The sequence below is a fragment of the Equus przewalskii genome, chromosome 25 (genome assembly GCF_037783145.1).
Source record: "Equus przewalskii isolate Varuska chromosome 25, EquPr2, whole genome shotgun sequence".
NCBI lineage: Eukaryota > Metazoa > Chordata > Mammalia > Perissodactyla > Equidae > Equus > Equus przewalskii.
The window spans coordinates 16,218,208-16,243,717 of record NC_091855.1 but is presented as its reverse complement, the minus strand read 5'-3'; the positions used below and the strand labels follow the sequence as shown (position 1 = coordinate 16,243,717).

The window sequence follows — 25,510 nt, the reverse complement described above, 5'->3', positions numbered from 1 at the left end:
CATACTTAACTAAGTCAACACCTCCCCATCGGGGAGGAGGCCAGTCTCTACACCTCTTCATGTATTATTTAGTTTAACCACAACCTCCTGAAGCTGTTATTATGATGCTCACTTTACAAAGAAGAAACCTGAGTTTTTCAGAGGTTAGGTAATTTGGCCAAGATCATACAGCTTGGAAGCAGGGAGCAGGCCTGTCTGACTCCACAGGCCATGTTTTGCCACCATTGGAGTTTTGGGTTCTTCGGCTAGGGATGAAACAGAGAGGATTTACACAGACTGCCTAGTAGACTGTCTTAGATGATCTTTAAGATTCTTTCAGAATTTGGAAATGCTCTAACACTGTGCCACCTACAACTGGCCGTTCTCTGCTATTTTCTTTCTGGCTTTGTGCCCTGGGAGACTGACCCCTGCACCAACTGGGCTCCTTTGCCCTCTTGCTGCTGGTCAGCTTTCCCCAAAGGCAAGCACCAGCATGAGACTGGAGGATGGGGGAACAGAGAGATTAATAGATTTCTTTCCCACTCCCTCCCTGCTTTGGCACCACAGTTTTAGGGGTGACCATGTCCCACCATTAGGATAGTTGTGGGAGGGTGCCCCCTTCTCCTTGGGTCCACCTGTCAATGGACTCTGGTAACACAATTTCTGCCTTTTGCCCAAATATCTTCCCTCTCCTTCTAGTCTCTGGATGTTTCAGCATTCTTTCTTGGTTCCTATAACCATGCCCACACTTTTGTAAATAGTCTCCATATTAAAAGTCTCTTCAGGTGAACCATTTACAATTAGATTTTATTTCCTGTCATGATCCTATTGTAAATACTATTTTAAGATATGCCTTTCAGGGACTCTTAAAGACCTGATACTACAAGACCCAATGAAATTTATCTCTAATGGTAAAATTTCAGGTTAGTAGGGCCAGCTCTTTGGAGCTAATCTAGACCTTTTAACTCTCAAATTCTATCTACTTGGCAGCAGCTTACTTGGCCAAGCACTGAGAACTCCTCTCCTATTGGTGTGTGAGGTTGTCAGCAGATGGATTTTTTTGTCATTGATCTATTTCTTATAATTTTATGTATGCATCAGTAGGCATTTAACATTTTAACAGCGTTTTCTAAGACACACACATACACAACTTTTCTTCCCCTACGGAACTGCTGGAGAGATGTATTAGTTATCTATAGCTGCATAACAAATTACCACAAAACTTAGCAGCTTAAAATGTTATTTGTGGTTTTTAAACAAACCCACAGTTTCTGTGAGAGTGTCTTAGTTGAGTAATTCTGGCTCAAGTTCCTTCAGGAAGTTGTAGTCAAGCTGTCGGCTGGCACTGAAGTTGTCCGAAGGTTCTGCTGGAGGAGGTTCCAGTTCCAAGCTTATTCACATCATTGTCGGCAGGCCTCCACTCCTCGCTGGCTGTTGATTGGACATAGTTCCTTACCAGGTAGGTCTCTCCATAGGCTTTTTTTTTTTTTTTTGAGGAAGATTAGCCCTGAGCTAACGTCTGCTGCCAATCCTCCTCTTTTTGCTGAGGAAGACTGGCCCTGAGCTCACATCCATGCCCATCTTCCTCTACTTTATATGTGGGACGCCTACCACAGCGTGGCTTGCCAAGTGGTGCCATGTCCACACCTGGGATCCGAACCAGTGAACCCTGGGCCGCCAAAGCGGAACATGCGCTGTATCACTGGGCCAGCCCCTCCATAGGCTTTTTGAGTGTCCTCATGACATGGTACCCAGCTTCCCCCAGAGCAAGAGATCTAAGAGATCCATAGTCTCTTAAAATCGAATTTCAAAAGTGATGTACCATCACTTTTGCCATATTCTATTGGTCACACAGACTAACCCTGGTACAAAGTGGCAGGGGACTGCACAGGGTGCAAATACCAGGAGGTGGGGAATATTGAGGGACATTTTGGAGGCTGGCTGCCTCAAGAGAGATGTAAGTATTATGTTTTTATCGTATATAGCTACCTGCTAGAGCTTAAGAGGGCATTTGTGTAATATCAAAAGAAAAATAAAATGAGGGAAGCTGACCAATGATCACAATATGTATAAAAACATGCATTTTTATTACAAAGGTCAGATAAAATTCAGGGCATTGAAAGGAATTTAGAACTCAAAGCTCTTTAGGTTTTTGTTTTTCTGTAAATTCAACTTCCTAATTTTAAAGTTGAAAAGTATTATCAATGCATCTTTAAGATGTTAAAATATCATTGGTTCCTGGAACATTGCTTTGGAGCTACGCTGCTGTTATGAAGTTTCCATAAAATTATTCTGTCAATCATTACCTTATGGTCCACTGGTTCTTAATCTTCTCAGGGGGAAGAGTCATGGACTACTTTGGCAAGTGTTGCCAGTGACAGAATCTGGTGGTAGTGTGGTGCAGGCTGCAGTGTCCAGCGCCTAGCGGTGGTAGCATGCTGCTTGCACTGCACATTTATTTAATGGCATGATTGGGAGCACTGTTTTTGCCTGTGTATACCTAAGTCTAGCACTGGTGATTCTGTGAGCTACCCCAGAGCATTTTTTTTGGAGTATTTTGTTTACTTCTATTTTACTTCTATATTGAAAATATTTATGTAATGGATTCTGAAGGTACTCTGCCAGGGAGTGTGGAACACAATTTAGAGTGAAATGAATTCGTTGATATGGTCACACTTACTGGTTATTTTGGATTCAGTGTTTTTTTTTTTAAATTATGGTAAGATATACGTGCCATAAAATTTACCATCTTAACTGTTTTTAGTGTACTGTTCAGTGGCATTGAATACATGCACATTGTTATACAACCATGACCACCATCCATCTCCCAAACTCTTTTCATCTTGCAAGACTGAAACTCTGTGCACATTAAACATTAACTCTCCCCTCGCCCCCCATAGCCTTTTTTTCTATTGTGGTAAAAAACATAAAATTTACCATGTCAACCATTTTTAAGTGTCTTGTTCAGTTGTGTTGAATGTGTTCGCATTATTGTGAAACATATATCCAGAATTTGCTCATCTTGCAAATCTGAAACTCTATACCCATTAAACAACTCACCTCCTGCCAGCCCTTGAAAACCACCATTCCGCTTTTGGTTTTTGTGAATTCGACTAGATACCGCATGTAAAATTTTCTTTGTGGTTACCATTGCAATTACATAAAGCATCTTAAAGTTATAGCATTCTATTTTAAACTCATAACAGCATAACTTCAATTGCATACAAAAACTCCACTCCTTTAAAGCTCCACCCACCACTTTATGTTATTGATGTCACAAATTCTATTTTTGTATATTGTATACCTGTTAACATGGATGTATAGTTATTTTAAAGTTTTCTTCATTTAAACTCTATGTACCAAAATTATAATAGTGCAGTTTACTATATTTGTCCATGTATTTACCTTTGCCGGAGAATCTTATATTTTCATATATCTTCATGTCTGCTCTCCTTTTGTTTCAACTTGAAGGACTCTTTTTAATATTCTTGTAGAGCAGGTCTAGAGGTAATAAACTCCCTCAGCTTTTGTTTACTTGGGAAAGTCTTAATTGCTCCTTCATTTTTGAAGGACAGTTTTGCTGAATACAATATTCTTGGTTGACAGATTTTTTTTTCCTTTAGCACTTTGAGTATATCATGCCACTCTGTTCTGGCCTGCAAAGTGTGTGCTGAGAAATCCACTGATAATCTTATGGAAGTCCCCTTGCATGTTATAAATCGCTTTTCTGTTGCTGCTTTCAGGATTATCTCCTTATCTTTGATTTTAGACAGTTTGATTATAGTGTCTCTCAGTGTGATTCTCTTTGGATTTATCCTAGTTGGATTCTTTAAGCTTCTTAAATCTGTATGTCCATTTCTTTTCTCCAGTTTGGGAAGTTGTGTGCATTATTTCTTAAGTAAGCTCTCAATTCCTTTCTCTCTCTCTTCTTCTGGGATTCCCTAATATGTATATTAGTCCTCTTGATAATGTTCCATAAGTACCTCATGTTCTTTTTGCTTTTCTTTATTCTTGTTTTCTTTTTACTTCTCTGACTCAATGATTTCAAAGGACTCATCTTCAAGTTCACCAATTCTTTCTTCTGCCTTATGAAGTCTGATATTGAACTCCTCTAATGAATTTTTCAGTACTGTTATTATATTTTTAAGCTCCAGAATTTGTTTGGTTCTTTTTTACAGTTTCTCTCTCTTTGTTGATATTCTCATTTTGTTCATGCATCATTTTTCTGATTTCATTTAGTTGTATATTTGTGTTCTTTTTTAGCTTATTCAGCATCCTTATGATAGTTATTTTGAATTCTTTGTCAGACAGCTCATAGATCTGTGTTTTGTTTTCATTTTTGTTTTGTTTGCTTGAGGAAGATGAGCCTTGAACAAACATCTGTGCCAATTTTCCTCTATTTTGTATGTGGGTCACCACCACAGCATGGCTTATGAGTGGTGTAGGTTGGCGCTGGGAATCCAAGCCCACAAACTCAGGGCCCAGAAGCAGAGCACACAGACCTTAATTACTACACCATGGGGCTGGCCCCAGATCTGTGTGTTTTTTGGAGTCAGTTTCTGGAGTTTTATTTTGGTCCCTTGATTGGTCCATGTTTCTTTGCCTTGTAATCTTTTGCTGATACTTGGGCATTTGAAAAACAACCTCCTCTCCACCTTTGTGTATTGGCTTCATGCAGAGGAAGACTTTCACCGGTGGGCTCAGCTGCCGGTTCTAGGACATCTCAAACCTTTTCTGATCTATTGCTCCCCCTAGTGTCTGCATGTGATTCTGCAGCTCTAACACGCTGCTCTGTTTGCCTTTGTTTTGAGCGGCTTCCAAACTCTGGTGCCAGTCCCGTCAGTGGACCAAGTCAGGCAAGATAGACACTAGTCCCTTAGGTAACCCACAGACAAGCTGGAATGTTGGACTCATGGTCCACTCTTCTGCTTCTATCCTGAGGGGGAACCCTGGTCTGAGAGATTTCGTCCCAGTTGCTCACCACTATGCTGCATAGGGGAAGGGCAGGGATAGGCGTGGTGAAAACTGCAAATTTTCTACCCCTTTTGTTGGATTCCCTTTTTGGTTTTACAATGACCTGAATGCTGTAGCTTCTTGGCTGGTCTCTAGAGTTCTCATAGAGATATTCTGGTCCATATATTGTTAACTTGGTGTCTCTGTGGAGAAAGAAGGCCTATAGCTTCTTAGTCTACCATCTTACTGACATCACTCTCTCCCCCCATAGACCTTTTTCTCTCTCTCTATTTTTTTAAGAGGGGGTAAGATTTGCCCTAAGCTAATATCCATTGCCAATCTTCCTCCTTTTTTCTTTCCCCCACAAAGCCCCAGTACATAGTTGTGTATAGTTGTAAGTTGTAAGTTGTAAGTAAGTTCTTCTGGTTCTTCTATGTGAGCCACTGCTGCAGCATGGCTACTGACAGACGAGTGGTGTGCTTCCGTGTCCAGGAACATAACCTGGGCTGCCAAAGTGGAGCACACTGAACTTTAACTGCTAGGTCGTCAGGTCTGGCTCCCCTGTAGCCTTTTAATCAATCGCTTTTCTACTCAAATCAATTTGACTAGTACAATATGATTCTCCTGGTGTTATGATGTTGGAATTGGGAAAACATCGAGGTTTGACAAATGAATGTGGAAATTCAGGCCCAGCGAGAGAGAGATTTTTCTGAGTTGGTAGCTGTTCTCATGCACCTCAAATCATACTTTTGACCACGACAAATGTTTGGATTGTGTGGGACAACTCTGGTTGCCTTGTGATAACTGTGAAGTGTGGGCTCATAATTATGGAGCTGCTGAAGATGGCCAGATTTTCTTTCCCTTCTCTTGTACTGAAGAACTCCTCAGATCTGCAGAATTGCATCTAAACTCCTACAGATTCTGCTGCTGTTGCAACAATCTGTCACCAGCCATGCTTATCATCCATTATTTATTTCCTTCCCTTACATTCTGCCCTAGCTCTCCCACTCAAAGTCTGCAGAGGCTTTGTCAGTAAATTCAGAGCTCAGGTGTGGGCCTGGGAGGGAGGTATTTGAACATAAGGGGTGGGTAGGGCAGGGGAAAAGACTTGGGATGAACATACAACTTCATTTACACTTATTTCTCTTATGTGGACCAGATAATCTTATACTGGGAATGCAAAATATCTGACCTGTCAAGACCAGAAATCCAGGGCTCTCTGAACTTCCTCAATAAATCAAAGTTCAAGCTCAGTGGTGGGGATTAAAGTGGTTGCTTAAGGCTAATATTAAGAGAGAAACATGTGAAAGTACATATTATACTACACAGAGGGAGTTGAATAACAATTTCCCTTTTTTCTTTACCTCTTTCCTTTTTCTCTCCTTCCAATCTTCCTTTAATTCTATTGTCCAGCAACTGAGCTGCATTATAATTGATAGATTTGTTCTATATTCATCAAGTAACTTTCTGTGCTGAGAAGGTAAGGTACGACATTGTTTTGAATTGGCTGTTATTTAATTCACAAAGTACTAGCACTATCAGGGCCACCTTAGCATGTGGGAGAAGAGGGGATGGTCTGGAGAAGAATTCAGAATCAAAACAGATAGACCTGAATCACTGGGGGCCTGGAAGGGCGGTACAGAGGTATTGTGGAATTTGAGGACTATCAGACAGCGAGGGGGCAAGTACAAAAAAGCAAGCCAAGTGTTCATTTCCAAGTCTGGGACATTAGCTTGAAGACTTCTCAGGAGTTATTTAAAATTTTTTAAAATTAAAACAAAATGTTGTTTTATTTTGTTGGGTTTTTTTTTTTTTTGTCCTGGCAAATCTGGGCTCTAGAGTTCCTCCTGAGCACTGAGAAGGAAATACAGCCAGCCTCGTGTTTCTGGAGCTAAAAGAAGAGCGAATAAAATATTGCTTTGTGAAGCAGAGACTCCTGCTGGCAAAGGTGGCTTCTGCTATATGGGCAGGCACTAGACTTTCCCAGGCTGTGGAGTGGGAAGCCAAGACTCAACCCTTTCCCTGAACCCTCAGTGTTAAAAAATGAATCTCTCTGCTTCAACTTGGCCCTGGGCCGACCTGTGACTGGCTCTACCTACTTCTTCTTCCTTAGCTACTTCCAATGCTTAGGCTAGACAAAAAGTTGTTAAACCAGATAAATTCACCACAACTATTCAAAACCATGATTTTAATGATGTAACTTATGTGAAATAAAATCTGATAAGGCTCCATGGTACAGGGACAAATCATTGAACCTTTGAACAACAGGCAGCAAGGGGTTGGGTAGTAGGAGAGGGACCTCACAGGTCACCCTGACCAAAGTGTAGTAATTACAGTGAGGATTCTGAAGTCAGACTTGTGTTTGAAGCTTGGCACTGCCACTTATCACTTGTATGCATTCAGCAAGTGACAACTTCTCTAAGCTTCAGAATCCCCATCTTAAAAATGGAGACAGTAGTACTTATTTCATAAAACTGCTGGGATGGTTAAACACCAAAATCCATGTCAAGTGTTTTCATTGAGTTTCTGGGGCATAATAAATACTCAATAGTTGTCAGTTATTTTTGTGACAATTATTGTCACCGTCAAGATTAAGATGATAGGGCCCGGCCCCGTGGCTGAGTGGTTAAATTCGCACGCTCTGCCTCAGCAGCCCAGGGATCCACCAGTTAGGATCCTGGGCGTGGACATGGCGATGTTCATCAGGCCATGCTGAGGCGGCGTCCCACATAGCACAACCAGAGGCATTCATAACTAGAATCTACAATTATGTACTGGGGCCTTTGGGGAGAAGAATTAAAAAAAAAAGATTCTGAGCACTGAGAAGGAAATACAGCCAGTTGCAACAGTTGTTAGCTCAGGTGCGAATCTTTAAAACAAAAAAGATTGAGATAATAGATAGAAAATGGGAGCCATTATAGCGTGGTTGCTAAAGAATGTGGGCTCTGTGACCTTGGGAAAACTATTTAACCTCTCTAAACCCAGTGTCTTCTTATAGGATTGTTTGTGAGGTTCACGTGAAAAAAATGTTGTCTGTACTTAGCCCAATATGTGACCAATGTTAGTTGTTATTATTTAGTCAAACTGAGATATAGAGAGGTTTACTGCCAACCTAGAAAAACACTTCAGTACTCTCTAAAAGGGAGGGGAGCATGTAGAGGAGTTTAAGGTTGAAAGAAACTCACTATAGTTTGAATTCAAAGGTCTAATATCCTTTTTAAATCACAGAGGTCAACCTAACTTACCTTTAGGCAAGGGCTACCCTCGTTCCAGTCTAGGCTGGGCTGGGCTCTTCCCTGGGACAAGGCCTAAGTTTTTGCAGTGATGAATCAGGATTAGAGGAGGGAGTTAGTGAGACTGTTTATGTGTCTATGGCAGCTATAAAGGGTGTTTCGGCATGAGCCTGTTCCAAACACTTAAAAAGTCAGTTGTTATTATTTGTGTTGTTTCCAACAAACAATGTGACCTCTATTACCACCCTCTTTGAGTCTCCTCTCTCAAATGTAGCCCAGGTAGCTGCCCGGAATGAAAAGGATCTAGAAGAGTTTAGCAAATAGGATCTGTTACATAACAAACACCAGGTTTTGGGAGGACCTTATTCAGCAAGTAAGGCTAGGGGAAGCCAGAACAGAATGTTAAATCAACTCAAGCCCTTGGTGGGACAATAAAAAATTTCTATTGAACCTGTTTCTTTTGATGTTTTTGACAGAGCGCCAGGGTTCTGCTACATACTCAGTGGCTGCTAGAGCTCCTGAGTTTACATGTGGGATTCATGGATTTCCCTTAGTTTCATCTGTCTAGTAGACATCTTCACTTGGATAATCCACCAACACTTCAAACACAGCTAAAACAAAACCCAACTATTCTACCCGCTTCTCCAAACTGCTCTTCCATTCTGTTTCCTATCTCAGTAAATCATTCACCCAACTGCCAGGCTTGGAAGTCTGAGGAATTCCCCCTCTCTTCACCAGTTCCTGGCAAATCCACCTCCTAAATATCATTTTAGTTCATTTCTTACTGTCACGTCCTTAATATAGGTCATCATCTTTTCAGGCTTAGATTAGGGTAACAAATTTCTAAATTCAAATTTGACCTCATCACTTCCCTCCTTAGAATCTTTCTTTAGTATCCTACTGCTCTCATTCCTTGATGTAATTTACAATGATCTTGCCCCTGGTTTCTGCTCTAGCCTTATCTCTCCTAATCTTCTCATATATTCTATGCTCCAGGCATTCTGAACATTTTCCACTTTTATGCTCTCTCTTGCTTCTTAGCTTTGGTTCATGCTCTTCCTTCTGCCTTGTAGTTTCCTACCTCTCCTGTTCAGCTGGTGAACTCCTGCTCATCTTTCATGTCTCTGCTTAGACATCCCTTCCTCCAGGAAGTCTTCCCCTATCTCCTTCCTGTGTTTTGTACCCTCTTTTCATGGGTACATGACCACTCTGCTTCTGCTTCCTCCACCTCAGCTCCAGTTGCAGTGTAGTTTAATAAACAGGTTTTTAGTCCGTATCCCTCACTAGACTGAAACCTTGAGACTATGTCTATCTTATTCACTGTTATTTCTCCATCACCTAGCAGTACTTGGCATAGGAGATTGCATTCTAAATATTTTTTGAATGAATGTATGAATAATAACACGAAAATGTCCTTTTATTATTCTTTTAATATTGCAGCTCTCTTAAGGTAAAATCAGCAATACTTGGTGATATCAACATGTAATCAGAAACTGAAAGATCCTAAAGTTCTCTCTTGATCCACATCTTCTTCAAGTCATCATTGGAAGTTGTCATCCCATCATATGCTCAGACCCATGCATATAGCCTATGGAAAGGGGGAGTGAGCCAAGGGTTTGATGCAGGAGTGTTGAAATGCGACAGCCTGAGATGTCAAAAGTTTCCATCCCTTATAGATTTAAGAACCTATAGGGGCTGGCCTGGTGGCGTAGTGGTTAAGTTCATGAACTCTGCTTCAACAGCCCGGGGTTTGTAGGTTTAGATCCCAGGCATGGACATGGCACCACTCATCAGACCATGCTTAGGTGGCGTCCCACATAGCACAGCCGGAGGCACTCACAACTAGAAATATACAACTATGTACTCGGAGGCTTTGGGGAGAAGGAGAAAAAAATGATTGGCAACAAGTGTTAGCTCAGGTGCCAATCTTTAAAAAAAAGATATAATTCATGTATTACACATTTCACCCATTTAAAGAGTACAAATCAATGGCTTTTAGTATTCATAGTTGTGCAACCATCACCACAATCAATTTTAGAATCTTTTCATCAACCCCTAAATTATCACCCTCAGTCCCCCACCCCAATTTCCCCCAGCCCTAGACATCTACTAATCTAGTTTCTATTTCTATAGATCTGCCTTTCCAGACATTTAATGTAAAAGGAATCATATAATATGGGGTCCCTCTGAAATTTTAATAGGACAGAAATACTGTATATTTATTTATGTACTGTATGTATGTCTGTGCTTTATACACAGAGTAAGTTTTTTTACACCCCCTGTGAGGACCAGTTTTCATCTCCCCCATTGAGAATGCATGATCCAAGGTGACACTTGGTTTCTCTACAGAACTGTCCTAACCAGCTGCGGATACCAAAAGTGTGAGTCATTTGTTGACAATACATGATTATCAAGATGAAGTCTTTGTTTAATTGGTTTTAATTATTACCACCAACCCCAGAAACTGGCTACAAGTGAACTCGTCATGAGCTTAAATAGAAGTGAATGCAGTTTTTCTGACTAAGCCTAAATATGATTTTATAAATGGAAAAAACTGATCCTAAGAAGTAGCAATCTGGGCTTTGTCTTTCACCTGCATCTGCCTTTGAGTGGACTTACTGAAGAGCTTTGGGTGTCACCTGGAGATGTCACCAGGGGGATCGGATCTGGCCGTCAAAACTCTGCCACATTCTGGAAACCATTGGGGATAAAATAATAAAGTTGAAAGAAAAAGCTGGTAGTCTATGAAGTGCTTTGAATCCCTTTGAAATAAACATAATCTGAGGTTTGAAAAATATTCCTATTCCTTATTGAATAAGTGTCAAAATACCAGTGGGTCTCCCTTTTGTGGATGATTTTCCACTCAGTAGCTGTGTGCTTCCCCTAAGCTTGTATGTTTTGTTCCTTTTAACTACTGGAAATTTCTTCTGGGCAGAGACTATCATGAAGAAATCAATCCTGTCTCTTGTGTACCTTGGATTATTATAAACTTGACTATGAAAATCATCTCAAAAATCCTTATTTACAAGATTATTAATTGGTCCAGACATACCAGGACAGTTGGCTCTATACTGACAAGTTGGGGATGGCTCTTTACAAATGACTTTTTCAGGGATTAATAATTAGAGAAGGAAACCTGGTCTGGGGATATTTGCCAGAAGTGCCGATTTCCATTTTGCAGTGAATCAACATAGATACATTCCTTTCTTCCTCTTAAACTGTGGTTCTCAATCCTAGCTGTACACTGGAACAACTAGGCAAACCTTAAAAATGCTGATGCCTAGGCCTCACCTCAGAGATTCTGATTTAATTGGTTGGGGTTGTAGCCTGGGCATCAGGATTTTTAACCTACTTACATGAAAATCTCTGGGGTTGGGTCTCAGGCATCAGTACTTTTTAAAGCTCTCCAGGTGATTCCAGCATGCAACTAGAGCTGAGAACCACTGCCTCAAGCCTAGCTTCTTTTTGAGCATGTAAGTCAAAATTCACTCAACAGAGTAGGTACTTAATAAATTTTTACTCATTGATGGATGAATCATATAGAGTTAGAAAGCCTGGGTTTTACTTCCAATTCTGCTACTAACTACCTGTGCAAGTTACTTCCCTCTCCTTCGCCCTAACTTACTTATCTGCAAAGTGAGGAAAATGGGCCTTATTACATCTAAGGCATTTTCCTGTTCCAACTTTCTATGGCTAATACTAATTGTTTCTTTGTATTTTAAAGCTACAAAGGGTCCTTGAAACTTTTGTAGGATTTGGTTTATCAGATAAATAAAAGGGAATAGTGCCACCATTCTTCTTTGGCCAGTTAACTTTCACTGAACAGCTTTAGTAATTTATCACCTAATTACTAGGTGCTGGACACTGAACAAAACTAATGTAATTTCTTTCCTCATGGAACACAGGGGAAGAGGCTGCCCTTACATAGAGTGATCATGAAGGTTATAGTTAAGCAGAAACCTGATAGGAGGTGTTAATTCACTCAACATTCAACAAATATCTATTGAGCTCTTCCTACGGGCCAGGGTTTACTCTTGGTGTTAGAAATAGAGCAGTGAAAAAAACCAAAGTCCTTTACTTGAGGAGCTTGCATTCTGGAAGTGAAAAGGAGGCAAAGGTGGTCTGGAGTCTGTGTGTTTATGGGAGTGGTGGGTGGAATGGGGGTGCATCTCAGGCCAAGGAACTAGGTGGTGGAAAGATCCTGCGGAGGTTAGCTGGTTATTTCAGGAACTAAAAGCAGGCCAGTGTGGCTAAAACATAGTGAGGGTAGTGAGACTTGGTTGGAGAGATGAACTGGTGCTGGACCACAGAGATTTTTCAGGCCATGAAAATGAGTTAAGAAGGTTAAATATTCCATATTTGGTTTATGAAAAGCCTCTAGCATGAATTTGAATTGAGTCTGGGTTTGAAACAACTGTGCAGGGTTAGTACCTCAGCTGATGATTGAGCCCCACTTATATACCTTAATTAGCCATATTCTTGAATTTGGAAATGCAAGAACTTCTGCAATGTCTGTATATTGTTTACCCACAAGGCTGCTATAATACTAGTTGGTTGGTGGAGTCATGGCAGTAGTGAGTATGTGTGCATCCCTGGGATGGAGGATGGAGCTATAGCCTGTCTGAATCTTAAAGGTCAAAGATCATGACCCATAAAAAAAGGTCTTATCAAAGGATTTATAGAGATCTACAGTAGCACCAAGAAACATATTTGGTCATTTATTCATTTGTTAATTTCACAGTGGACATTTATTGAAAGCCTACAACCACAGAAGTTTCCCCAAAGAAGAGAGACAGAGAATTTGACAATTACAACTTAATGTGGTAAGTGTTGTATCAGCGATGTGCTCTGGATGCTATGGTAGTGTATAAGAGAGCTACCAAACTTACTGTGGTGATGGGGAGGGTCTGGGAAGAATTCTAACTCAGCTAACTTGAATTGCCTCAACTGAGTTTTGAAAGACTTCTAGGAGTTGGCCGGATAAAGGAAGGGAAGAGTATTCTAGTTAGAGAGAACTCCATGGGTGGAGGGATCAAGATGAGAGAGATTATAAGTGCACTGCTAGAGACAAAAGGTAGAGAGATGAGGTTGGAGAAGAAAATAGAGTTCAGGTCATGAAGGGTATTGTAATCCACGCCAAGGAGTTTGGACTTCATCCTGAGGACAATGGGAAACCATTCCATAATTTTAAGCAAGGGAGTGACCTACTATAACTTCAATAATGAATAATAATAGCTAACATTTATTGATTTCTTATTGTGTGCCAGGCACTCTTTTGAGGAGTATCACAAACAATGACTCACTTAATCTTTTCTGGAATCCTTGGAGCTAAGAATTATTATCAGCACCATTTTATAAATGAGGAGGCTGAGGCACAGTAATGCAGGAATTTTTCCCAGGGTGGCTCAACTAGTAAGAGGCTGAACTAGAATCCAAAACCAGACTGTTGGCTCCACAGAAAAGCACTTAACTACCATGCCACCTACCTAATTCCTTGTCACTCAAACTGTGGATCCTGGACCAGTAGCATCAGCATTACTTGGGAGCAAATCTTGGGCCTCACCCTAGACCTACTGAATCACAATCTGAATTTTAACAAGATTCTCCCAGGTGATTGCATGCACGTTAATGATTGAGAAGCACTGGCCTACCCCACATGAGGGAACTGGGTCAGAGGTGATGAACTGGAAGCCAAATACCCCATCTAAAGAGGAATACTCTTTTAGCTCCAGTTGATTTGTGAATGTCAAAATGTAAATAGCACTCTCACCCCTACTGCAAGTTCCTTTTTCATGTTTTGATGACAGGGAAGGGATAAAGATTTTTAAAAAACATTGTGTGGGGCATCAGTGTGTTGGCTAACAAAAGAGTTTGCAAGAAGAATTTGTCTAGCAGCTGCCAGTGTAAAACTCTGGCTCACATTTTAGAGATTTAGGGGGCAGGGAGAAGCTTCTCTTCCCTTGGATCAATTTTAGTTGCTTTTCATTGTCATTTAAGATGACAAATATTTGAGAGTAATGATTAGGGAATAAGTCTGGGAGTAAGGGGCAGAGGAAGCTGCTTCTCCTGTGTTTCACCTAGAGTCTTGAGAACTGCCTGAATATTCTAGGTGCCTCTTCCATGGTCCATTCAAGGTCTCCAGGAGAATACATTGGGGCTGGGGGCCAAGGCCACAGTTGGTGATAAAAAGCAATTATTTTCTTGGTGTGTCTTGGACCTTAAGGTGACAGCAGAAGACAGCTTGTCAAGAATATGGGGGCTCAGTGTTTTGTCCATCTGTCCTTGTCTTTTCAGAGAGTAATCAACATACATATGTATTTGGGAACCATTTTTCCAAGATATCCTTGGAATAACTGTAAAGTGTTATATCCTTATTGAGCATGATATAAAAATAGGTGTCTTTAGTGAGGCTGCTCTATTCTCTAACTGCCAAGAAACCCAAAGCAAGAAGTATAAATTTTCTTTTGCAGGCTTGTTAGGTAGCCATGAGAAGTTTTAAGTGACAGAATCTATATAATTGTATTTTAGAAATATCACTCTGATGGGAATGTGAAGAGTGAATTGGAAAGGGTAGAGACTGAAGATCAATAAGGAGGCATTTTAATGGTCCAAGAGAGAGATGATGAGGTCATGAACAGTGTCATTGTCAGGACCACAGAGAGGAAAGATGAATTCTCTTTGCTTCAGACATTGCCCAGGTACATAAGACTCTACTGCACAGCTTTCCCCTGACCTCTAGCTCTTATTCCAATTGGATCTCACTATTTATACGGTCTATAGTCATCCCAAGCTTCATAAATTAAAAACTCCTCTTTCCTCCTTTATTCCCATCTCAGTTCACCCATTCACCCAAGGCAAACAACTAAGCGTCATCCTGGACTTTCTTACTCCCACATCCGTTCAGTCAAAGTCCTTTAAATTCTACTTTCTTGAGGCCCATTATATCCATTCTTTCCTTTTCATTCCACTGCTATTTTCCCTATTCAGGTCCATATTCTTTTTCACTTAAACTATAGGCAGTAGCATCTCCAGTCACTTATACCCTTCAAACCATCTTTCATATAACTGCCAGATTGGTCTTTCTAAAGCAAAAATCTGACCTTATAATTACTCTCAGTAAAAAATTCTCCAGGGCTTCCCTCATTGCCTACAGGATAAAGCCCAAATTACTCATTACGGAATATAAGCCCTCCTATTACTGGGCTTCAATTCGCCTGTTGCTGTATCTTATACTTACTTATCTCACTCGTTAGCCACTTTACCTCTAATATCCAGACACAGGTAAATGTTTGCAAAACTTGGAATATACCAGCATGCTTCATGTCTACATATTTCTGTTTCCCTTCATTTCTCCTCTCGCTTGTCTCCTTTCCACCTTATCTGAAAAAAACCTCCTCATCTTTCATGTCAGCTCAGACGTCATCTCTTCCATGAAACCTTTGTGGAAAACTCCACCCCACTGCTCCCCTTATTTCCTGGGTAGAATTTCCTAATCCCTAGAGTGTAATAACAGTATAATAATAAATATTCAGAGTAATTATTTATTGAATAAATGAAAAAAATGAGTGTGTGCTCTTTACCTAGTTCATTAGCAGAAGAGTTTTGGTTATTGATATTTTTAAATACCACATCACTGTCTAGGAGAGCTTGTTCATTCCCATGGGCTTCAATTACCAGCTCCACACAACTAACTTCCAAAGAATCTCTAGTTATGTGTCTCTTACTGCTTACAAGATATTCCAGTGGGAAAAATAAACCAGAAGCAGGGACAGTAATCAGAAGTCTATTATAATATTGTACGCGAGAGGCAGTGAGAATGGAAATTAGGGAGCAAATTTAAGAGACATCTGAGATATGAGTTGCTTCCAGGCCATATGGGGAGACTCTTGCCAGTGCTCTGAAATTACACAATATGTGCTGATGTCTCCTTCCCCTATGGCGAAGGCTGACACAATGAATGCTCATAGGACTGAGGAAGGTCAAATATTTTCAGAGCACCACTCCATTTCCCTTCCGTTCTCAAAGTCTGATGTACAGATGAGTGGGAAATCAGCAGAGCTGGGAAACAGGAAGAAAAATTCCAGTTTCTCCTTTCCCTACCCAAGCCCTGGGTCTAATCTTTGGTCTTGGGTTTCCCAGATATAATATATAAAACCAAGTCTGCCAACTACCCTCAGTAACTGCATGACGTTAGACTAAAACATTTCCTTTATGCCCTCTATTTACAATTTATAGCTTTTGGCAAATTGGCATGCTGGGCACTTCAATCCACCTCAGTTTATTACCAGATCTTGATTCTCCTGGATTCATATTGAGGAGTGTGGCTCCAGGACAAAATCCTATGTGTGATCTGTCTGGTCTGACCATAGCCAATTACAAGGCTTTGCCTGGCAGGCCTCATGCGGGAAGCTGCCCTCCCTAACTTAGACTTGGTGCACAGTGAGTGCATTCTAGTTTTCTGGATGGAGTTGCAGTCAAGAACTCAGCCCACCTTGGGCTAGCCATGCTCATATGCATATCTGCATTCCCATCCCACACACCTCCATTTGGAGGCCTCTTTACTGGGGGCTTCGGCTGAGACACTTTCCAAGCACCTCCACCAAGACTCCACCAAGACCTCATTATCAGGGGCCCTTGGCTGAGGCAGTTTGACTCGGTACCTTTTCACACCTAGCCCTTTCTGCTCTTCTTTCCTGTGGCCCCATAGGTCCATAAAAAAGCAGGAGCTTTTTGTTCAGGCCTTCTTGGCAGTGAGACGATATCCCCCATCTGTGCCTCTATTAGATCCTTGTCTGGTGCCATTCCATGGGGAAAATGCAACACTAATGAGCCAGTGCCTTTCTCTTTTGCTTCTTGCCTGGACTGTTGCAGTAAGTGAATAAAGAGGTTTGGTTGTTACTTTCATTTTAGCTTGTTGTCCTAACTAACTGTCCACCTCAACACCTGGCAGCTGTTTCACTTCTCTATCTTTTAAATAGGTATAAGAATATTCCATTCCAACCCCCTTCTATTAAGGGCTCTGGGCTCTTGAAATAAGAGCTTTTTATTATACAAGCCATATATTCTACTTTTTTTTTCACTCTAGTAAGATTAAAATATTTTGAAAAAAGGAGAATGGATAATCCAGATGCACATTAGACTACGTTGGATAGAATACGGAAACCTCTAAAACAAAACAAATATTTTTGCTTGGCCTATGGAATAATGTGAGTAATTTTGGCCAGATGGAGCATGATCATGAATTAGCTACATGTAGATGAGATTTGAGGCACTAAAGAATAACCCACTGCATAGCTTTAAATTATACAGACGAGGCTCTTTGCCCATGGTGGTTTAATTATTTTCTTGGAAGACATTACACTTCATCATTCAGGAAGCTTAATGAATTTTATAATTACCCTTTCCTCTGAAGTCCACAGTGGTGATTTCCCATCTGGATTGGTAAAGAAGAACTCAAAGCAGGAAACCTTATTGAAGTGTGAAAAACTCAGGACAGCATTCCTTTGCTGACCATTCCCATTTTTGTACATATCCAACAGCAGATTGAAGTGCTTGCACCTGTGTGCCTGGGGGAGGAGGAGAGCAAGTTTCTTTTACCCCTCCAAAGGTCTATGCCTCTATTACTTTGATTGCTCCTGCCTTAGTTTAGGCCATCATCACCTCTTGTTTGGATTGTTAGAAACTATTGCTTCGTATGCATCCAGCTGACCTTCCACACAACAGTCTGAGTTCCCGTTATCAAATACAAGCCTCCATTGGCTAGCCAATGCCTTTAAGATCAAGGCAAAACTCCTAAGCAAATAATATCTGAAACAAACGGGGCCCAACTGTCCCTTCCAGGCTCATCTTTGAGCATCATCACATTGTAGGCTCAAGGCACAATATACCCACTCTTCTTTGAACAAAATCTCTTCCACTTCCGTGACTTTGCACCAGCTACATCCCCAGCCAGAGCAGTGTCCATTCCCTTTCCTCTTCTAGGAAAAATCATATTCATCTTTTGATACTGGTTGAAATTTCACTTGATGTGTTCAATATGTTAAAGGCAGAACAGCAAAGTGAGAAAGAGTAAGGGTACTGGAGACTTGAGCTCCCCTATTGATCATGGTAAGCTTGAGTGATTGTTTCACTTTCCTAAGCTTCTGTTTCCTCATTTGTAAGTTGGTGACTTTTCCCTCCTGGCTTCATTGAAGTATGATTGACAAATAAGAATTGTATATATTTGGGTTGTGCCATGTGATGATTTAATATATGTATACATTGTGAAATGATTACCACAATCAAGTTAATTAACACATCCATCACCTAACACAGTTACCTTTTTTTTTTTTGTGGTGAGAACATCCAAGATCCACTCTCTTAGCAGATTTCAAGTACATAATACAGTATTATTAACTATAATCATCATGCTGTACATTAGATCCCCAGAACTTATTCATATTATAACTGAAAGTTTATACTCTTTAACCAGCATCTCCCCATTTCCCTCAGCTCCGGACACCATCATTCCACCCTCTGGTTCTGTGAGTTGGTGATTTAATAGTAACTGCTCTGTGAGGATGTCAGGAAGATTAAATGCAGCAATCTTTTTAAAGTGCTTAGCACTGTGCCTGGCATATCATAAGTTGTTAATATGTAAATGTTAACTATTATTTCTTTTTGCTGACATTTTCTCCAACTCAGTTGTATTTTAACTTTGTTATGTTTTAGCTTAACTAGCTTTTATGCCTAGACTTATATTAGGTCGAGTGAATTGAATGATGAAGAAAGCAATTTACCAACTCTAGTTCATTTATTCCTAAATATTTACCCCAGCTGTATCTCATGGAATATGTTTGAATAAGTTATATTGAACTGCTATGTGATGGTGATACTTCTAAGTGTCATTCTAGCAAGGACTGTTAAGCCAGGATCAAGCTTTTGTATTTTGGGAATTCTTAGAGTTCAGTCAGTTATTTTTAGTGCTTTGCTTTAATAATAAGCAACATTAACATAACCAAATAATTTGAGGACTCTTCCTTTGTCAAATCTTTCTACCTATATTTGCTATGTCTGGATGGAGAAAAATATTTTTACTGGATTTATACAAACAAGTGTGATTTTTAATACCAAATACCATTTTGGACTTATTCTAATTTCAAACTTGACTTAATTCAATATTAACTACACACCAAAGCCAAACTTATTTCCATTCTATATGAAAATGCCATAGATATCATTGTGATTTCTAATCTTGCTTTGAGATCTGACAAACTCTTACATGTAAATACAGTTTTCTTATAAGGGGGTAACAGAATTTGCAGCAAAAATTAATTATGAATTACTTGTTTCATCTTTGAGTGTATACATGTGTACAACTCTGTCTTCTTCAGCTAAAAATATAAATTTAGACATGTTGAGAATAGAAAGCTTCCCCCATTATTCCACAGCTCCTCAGGAGCTTTATATTTGCTGTGTCTTATGTAAACCGTAACATGTACTACGTCACTTTTCACTGTGTATTACAATTTTGGTTCACATGGCTATTCTTTACCCACCCACAACTGATAACTGAATGAATAAATAAAAATGAATAGATGAATGAATACTGAGAAGACAAATTGTTTCTTTGAGTGATTTGTCCATGAATCAGACAGAGAATCTCAGGTTTGTGTATGGCATATTAAAAACAAAGCCCTGGGGCTGGCCCCGTGGCTGAGTGGTTAAGTTTGTGCACTCCGCTGCAGGTGCCCCAGTGTTTCGTTGGTTCGAATCCTGGGCGCAGACATGGCACTGCTCATCAAACCACGCTGAGGCAGCATCCCACATGCCACAACTAGAAGGACCCACAACGAAGAATATACAACTATGTACTGGGGGGCTTTGGGGAGAAAAAGGAAAAAAAAATTAAAAAAATAAAAACAAAGCCCTGAATGCTAGCACATATATAATATGGTTTTCCATTGTACATGGGTATACTGTATATCCAAATAGTATATGCATTGATACTCTTCATTTGCGTATCACTTGGGAATAACTTATGGCATGGACCAGTGACATGAGAAAAGACACTTTATTACAAAGTCTATCGTTTCAAACCTTTTTTCTATTTTTATTTGTCTACTGGTGAATTTTTTATCTTCTTTTAATCTGAATATGTGAAATGACACTGAATCTTACACTTGGACACCCACAGGAAAGTAAAGAATCAGCTCACATTATATTTTAGTTTCACATAAAGCCATACACACAAGGACAGAGATCTGTGAAGAAAAGTGTCATGTTATTGGTCAGAAAATAGAATATGAACCCAGAAATGTTCTTCCTACCAATAAATATTTGGTAAATGTTAGTATAAAATATACTCTAAAATGGCCCTAAGAAAATAAAATTATTTCTTTATGTCCACATATTTTAGATGTAGAACTAAATAAAATGTAAACTGCAGGGAAACTCAGCAGGGGATAATTATTGGAGAAAACAAAGAGCATAATTACTAGGAAGGCAAGCCTGGTATCAGAGTTACCAGGCAACCAATCCCAAGAGAAAGTAACATGAAAGTGGATTGGGAGATAAAGTCATCCAATTTTCCAAATGCCTGGGCAAATTAGGTGTCTGAGAAGAAGTGGAAATGAACACGTTATCATTTCACGGAGGCTCAAGAAAATTTCCTAACAAGTCTTCCGAGAGAGGATGAAGAGAAGGGAACTATTTGCAGACATAGACATTATTAACCATTTCCTGCCTTCTCACTACTCACCTACTCCCCTCCAACTAAAATCACATTAACCACTAATTGGCAGCATGTGCAGAATAAAGTTTCTCTCCCCATTCTAATCTTGCTTACACATGAATAGACTTTTCCAGATAAATGCGTGTGTGTGTGCATGCACATTTGCTCTCTTGTGTATTATAAGCTGAGGGTGTGAATGAGGGAAGGAAGAGAATAGCTTTCAAAGTTTCCAGGTAGAATGACTTCCAAGGTCTCAAAGACAAATATCCCGTGCAGTTCTGGAATCTGTGAGATGCTCCATGTTGTAGTGGTTCAGGATGTGGAGTTGTGGCTTAGGGTGGGAGATAAAGCTGAAAGGAAATTGGGGCCCACTTACATTTCATCCTGTGGGCAGAAAATAGAGAGTCAGTAGAGATTTAGAACAAGAAAACACTTTTTAAAGAAAAATTCCTCTAGCAACAACGTTCAGGCAAGACAGAATGGGTGTTGGGATTAAAAGAGATGCAGAGGAGGAGCCTGATACAAGAGAGGTGCCTGAAGAGAATGGACAAGATTTGCTAGATTAGATGTGGGCAGTAAGGAAGAGAAGAGGCAAGGTTTCTTAGCTAAGACCAAAAACACAGGCAGGAATGAAAATCTTTCAGTCTGGGATGCAGAACAGCAAGCTGGAGCTGTCAAGTAGACAGTTGCAAATATGTTCCTGGAACTCAAGAGAGAGGTCTGGATTAGGCTGCTTTGTAAATCATGATAACACGGATAGAAACTGAAGCCATAGTGTGGATTAGATCATCTAGAGAGGAGAGTAAAAATCAGGAAGATAGAAAAGACAAGGCCTGGAATTTAGGATTAGAGAATTTGTGGGTAAAAGAGAGAGAGAGAAGCCAATGTAAGAGATAGAAGAGGCATTGTCTGAGAGGCAGCAGAAATACTAGAGGAGGGTAGTGCCATGGAGATCAGGAAAAGACAGTTTTGAGAAGTTGAGGGTGTCAAAGAATATCAAATATCAAAGAAAAGGTGTTATATAGAACATGTTCTCTGAGAACAAGGCATTTAACTTAGAAGTTAATAATAAAAAGATAAAACAAAAAGACAAAATTCCATATATTTGGAAGTTTAAAAAACTTACTTATAAGTAATTCATATGTCAAAGAATAAATTGAATTAAAACTTAACCAACTGTTAGAACAAATAATCATGAAAACACTATGCATCAAATCTTGAGGTATACAATGAAAATGTTTCTTCAAGGAAAATTTATAGCCTTACATGCTTCTTTAAGAAATGAATAGAGGCTGAAAATTAATGAGCTAAATGTTCATCTCAATAATTTAGGAAAAGAACAACAGAATAAAGCCAAAGAAAGTAGAAGGAAATAAGTAATAAAAATAAAAGCAGAAATAAATTACATAGAAAAAGACATCATGGAGCAAGTTAATAAAGCTAAAAGTTGGTCTTTAAAAAAACAATCAAATTAGATAAACCTTTGGTGACATTAATCATAAAAAAAAGAGAAGGAAAAATTACTAAAAATTCGGGACATATGTGAAGATATAGCCTAGATTAAAACAACAATATGAGAACACTGTGAACAATTTTATGACTAATAAGGTTTGGGAATTATTAAATTATTACTTTCTTTCCTGTATTCAGTTTAGGAAACTATCTAATCCTTTACTTGCAGGTCCCCAAGAGTCAAGTAAGATCTACCAGCAAATTTCCAAGCTATTGCCACAGCAACCCACTTCCCAAGGTTTACTGGGATTGTCACTTGAGATATAGCAATTGACTTTCAGCGTCACTTCTGGGACCCTACTTGCCATACCAGTAGTTAGTCAAGGATCTTCCTTGTGATACTGTCTTTGCTTCACTCCAGAATTAGCCAAACATCTCAGGGGCATATTCAACCCAATCAGTGTGAGGATCGTTAGCCATCTTGAATGCCATACTGGCGTCTGATCAACTGAGTCGACCTTTGCCATTGCTAATGGGATCTTATTTGAGGTTTAGTTCTACACAAGCTCACAGACACTTGACAATTAACCTGCGATGAGAACAAAATTCCGTAAGAGGTTCTTGGAGGGAAGATGATTCTATTTCTCCTGGGCTAAGCTTATCAGTGCGCTATGTCTGGGATTCTAGGGTTGAACTCTTAGTGATCAAATTTTTTGTTTTCCTAAGGTGAACAGCTGCCTTCAGAGGTAACTGCCCCAGGTCAGGTTTTGGCATTTGCCATGCAGGGGTGGTGAAGATTTTCTCACAACCCTTAAAATACAAAATATTTGGTACCATATCTCCCTCTGGACCATTGGGGCTACTCTCACAGGTTCCAGGGTAACTTTTGAGAGATATCTCCTAGGTAATTCTGAGGTGATTTTCTGTCCTGGTCTGTATGATGAAGTAGCTGGCTTTTTCCTCACTAAATAAGAGAGAAAAAAATCCCACACAAATTTAACATTTGCTAGAACACTTTTCTGGTAGGATACCACACAAAACATAACTATGTATTTTTCTTTTTATTCTGTGGATTTCCAGAACATTAGCATAAATGAAGTTGTTGTTTGTTCTGCATTGTTCTAAGATCAAGAGAAATTTTGTTTTTCTTTATAACTTCCCATAAATCTTTTTCCAATGAACAATCTCATTACATTTCATTTATTATTGAATTCCAGAAGTTTATTATTGATCTGAGGGCCATTTTATCATCCATTCATTTATACACAATTTGTTCAATTGTGTGTGCTCAAATACTTGTTGAGCACCTGTTATACGGAAGACAGCTCGCCAGGGACTAGGTAAATACCATCAAGCAAACACATACATGAGCAAGTCCTCATGTAGTTTACAGTCTAGAGAATTTCTTTTTAGAAAAGTCTAAATTCAGGCCCTAGAGTTATAGAGGTATCCCTTTAAGGAAGGGCACACATTTCTGTATGTAAAGAAGGGGGATAACATTATGTGTGTAAATTTAGCATATTGGAAAGAATGTTACAGAAAGTGAAACGCAGTAATGAGGAACAGTGTGTCAAGCATTTAAAAGGATCCTGTTTGAGGAAAAGCTGTTTATCTGGACTGTGACCATATGGAGGAAGGTGACTACTGTGCATTATCAATTATCCATGAGCACCGTTTCCTTTAACCAATCAGAAATAATTGCCACCCTCTTATTGCAGAGCTTCTTGTTTTTCTCTTTCACTTGTACACTCACACTTGCATATCAAAAAATGTAAGTCCCCAAATCACAAAGCCTCAAAAGGCCACATTGTACGTAGGGGAGACAGGTACAAATTTTAGCATATCCTACAGAAAAGGAGGGTAGATACACCAGCATAAATGATTTTATAACAGAGGTAGTACGTAGCAAGAATTTTTATTTGTGTGTGTGTATACGGGTGTGTGGTTTAACACAATAAAACCTTATTTCTTGCTTTTGTTAAGGTCCAGTGCAGGTCAGTAGGGTGGCTTGACACCTGTGGTTGGTCATTCAGAGACCCTTGCTCCCTTCATTTTCAATCCATGGCCTCAAGTCTCTCTGACATCTAGCTGGTGGATGCAGAGGGAGAAAGTGGAAAAGGCACCAATGCCTTTAACCACCTTGGCCTGGAGATAACACTCCTCCCTTCCATTCATAGTCCAGTGATGGGAACCAGCTATGTAGCTCCATGTAGATGTAAGGGGAGTGGGAAATGTAGATTAGCTCTGTACTCAGGTAGATAATAAGTTTATGAGCAGCTAGCTCATCTACCTCATTCAGTTTCCTCATTTGCAAAATGGGAGTAATAATAGCTTGTGCCTCATAAAATTGTGAAGGAAAACATTCATCAAAGTGCTCAGCACAGTGCCTGATCCATAATATGTGGCTCAATAATCTGCAAATAATGTTGACATCCATAAGCAAATTTCCAATTAGATCTAATACCTTTGTGGCATTATACTCCTTAAAATCTTTAATAGCTTCTCATTTCCTTTGAATAAAAAATAAATTATTTACCCAAGCTGAACAGAAAGAAAAAAGAAATTAGACAAAATGAGAACAGTCTAAGAGAACTCTGGGACAATATCAAGTGTGCTAACATTTGGATTATAGGTGTCCCAGAAGGAGAAGAGAGAGACAAAGGGGCAGAAAATTTATCTGAAGAAATGATAAATGAAAATTTTCCTAACCTAAGGAGGGAAACAGACATCCAAGTACAGGAAGCACAGAGAGCTCCAAACAAGATAAGCCCAAAGAGGCCCACACCAAGACATATTATAATTAAAATGTCCAAAATTAAAGATAAAGAGAGAATCCTAAAAGCAGCAAGAGAAAGGCCACAAGTGACATACAAAGGAAAGCCCATAAGTCTATTAGTGGACTTCTCAGCAGAGACCCTACAAGTGAGAAGAGAATGGCATGATGTATTTAAAGTGCTAAACGAAAAACTTCTACAGCCAAGAATACTCTATCCATCAAGGTTGTCATTCAGAATGGAAGGAGAGAGAAAGAGCTTCCCAGACAAGCAAAAATTAAAGGAGTTTATCACCAAGAAACCAGTTCTACAAGAAATGCTGAAGGGACTTATTTAAGTAGGAAAGTGATGACTGCAAATAGAGATTAAAAATTATCAAAACAAAAACAAAAAAAAAAACCAGGCAA

At 39.6% G+C, this 25,510-nt stretch overlaps 1 long non-coding RNA gene across 1 annotated transcript; it reads left to right on the top strand.

The window, feature by feature from the left end:
* The first annotated feature begins 1,008 nt into the window (after positions 1-1,008).
* On the top strand, positions 1,009-23,510 carry LOC103541711 (uncharacterized). Its single transcript, XR_011532854.1, has 4 exons — positions 1,009-1,438; positions 10,425-10,546; positions 12,907-12,988; positions 22,559-23,510. It is a non-coding gene; the product is annotated as an uncharacterized lncRNA (long non-coding RNA).
* Positions 23,511-25,510: the final 2,000 nt, after the last annotated feature.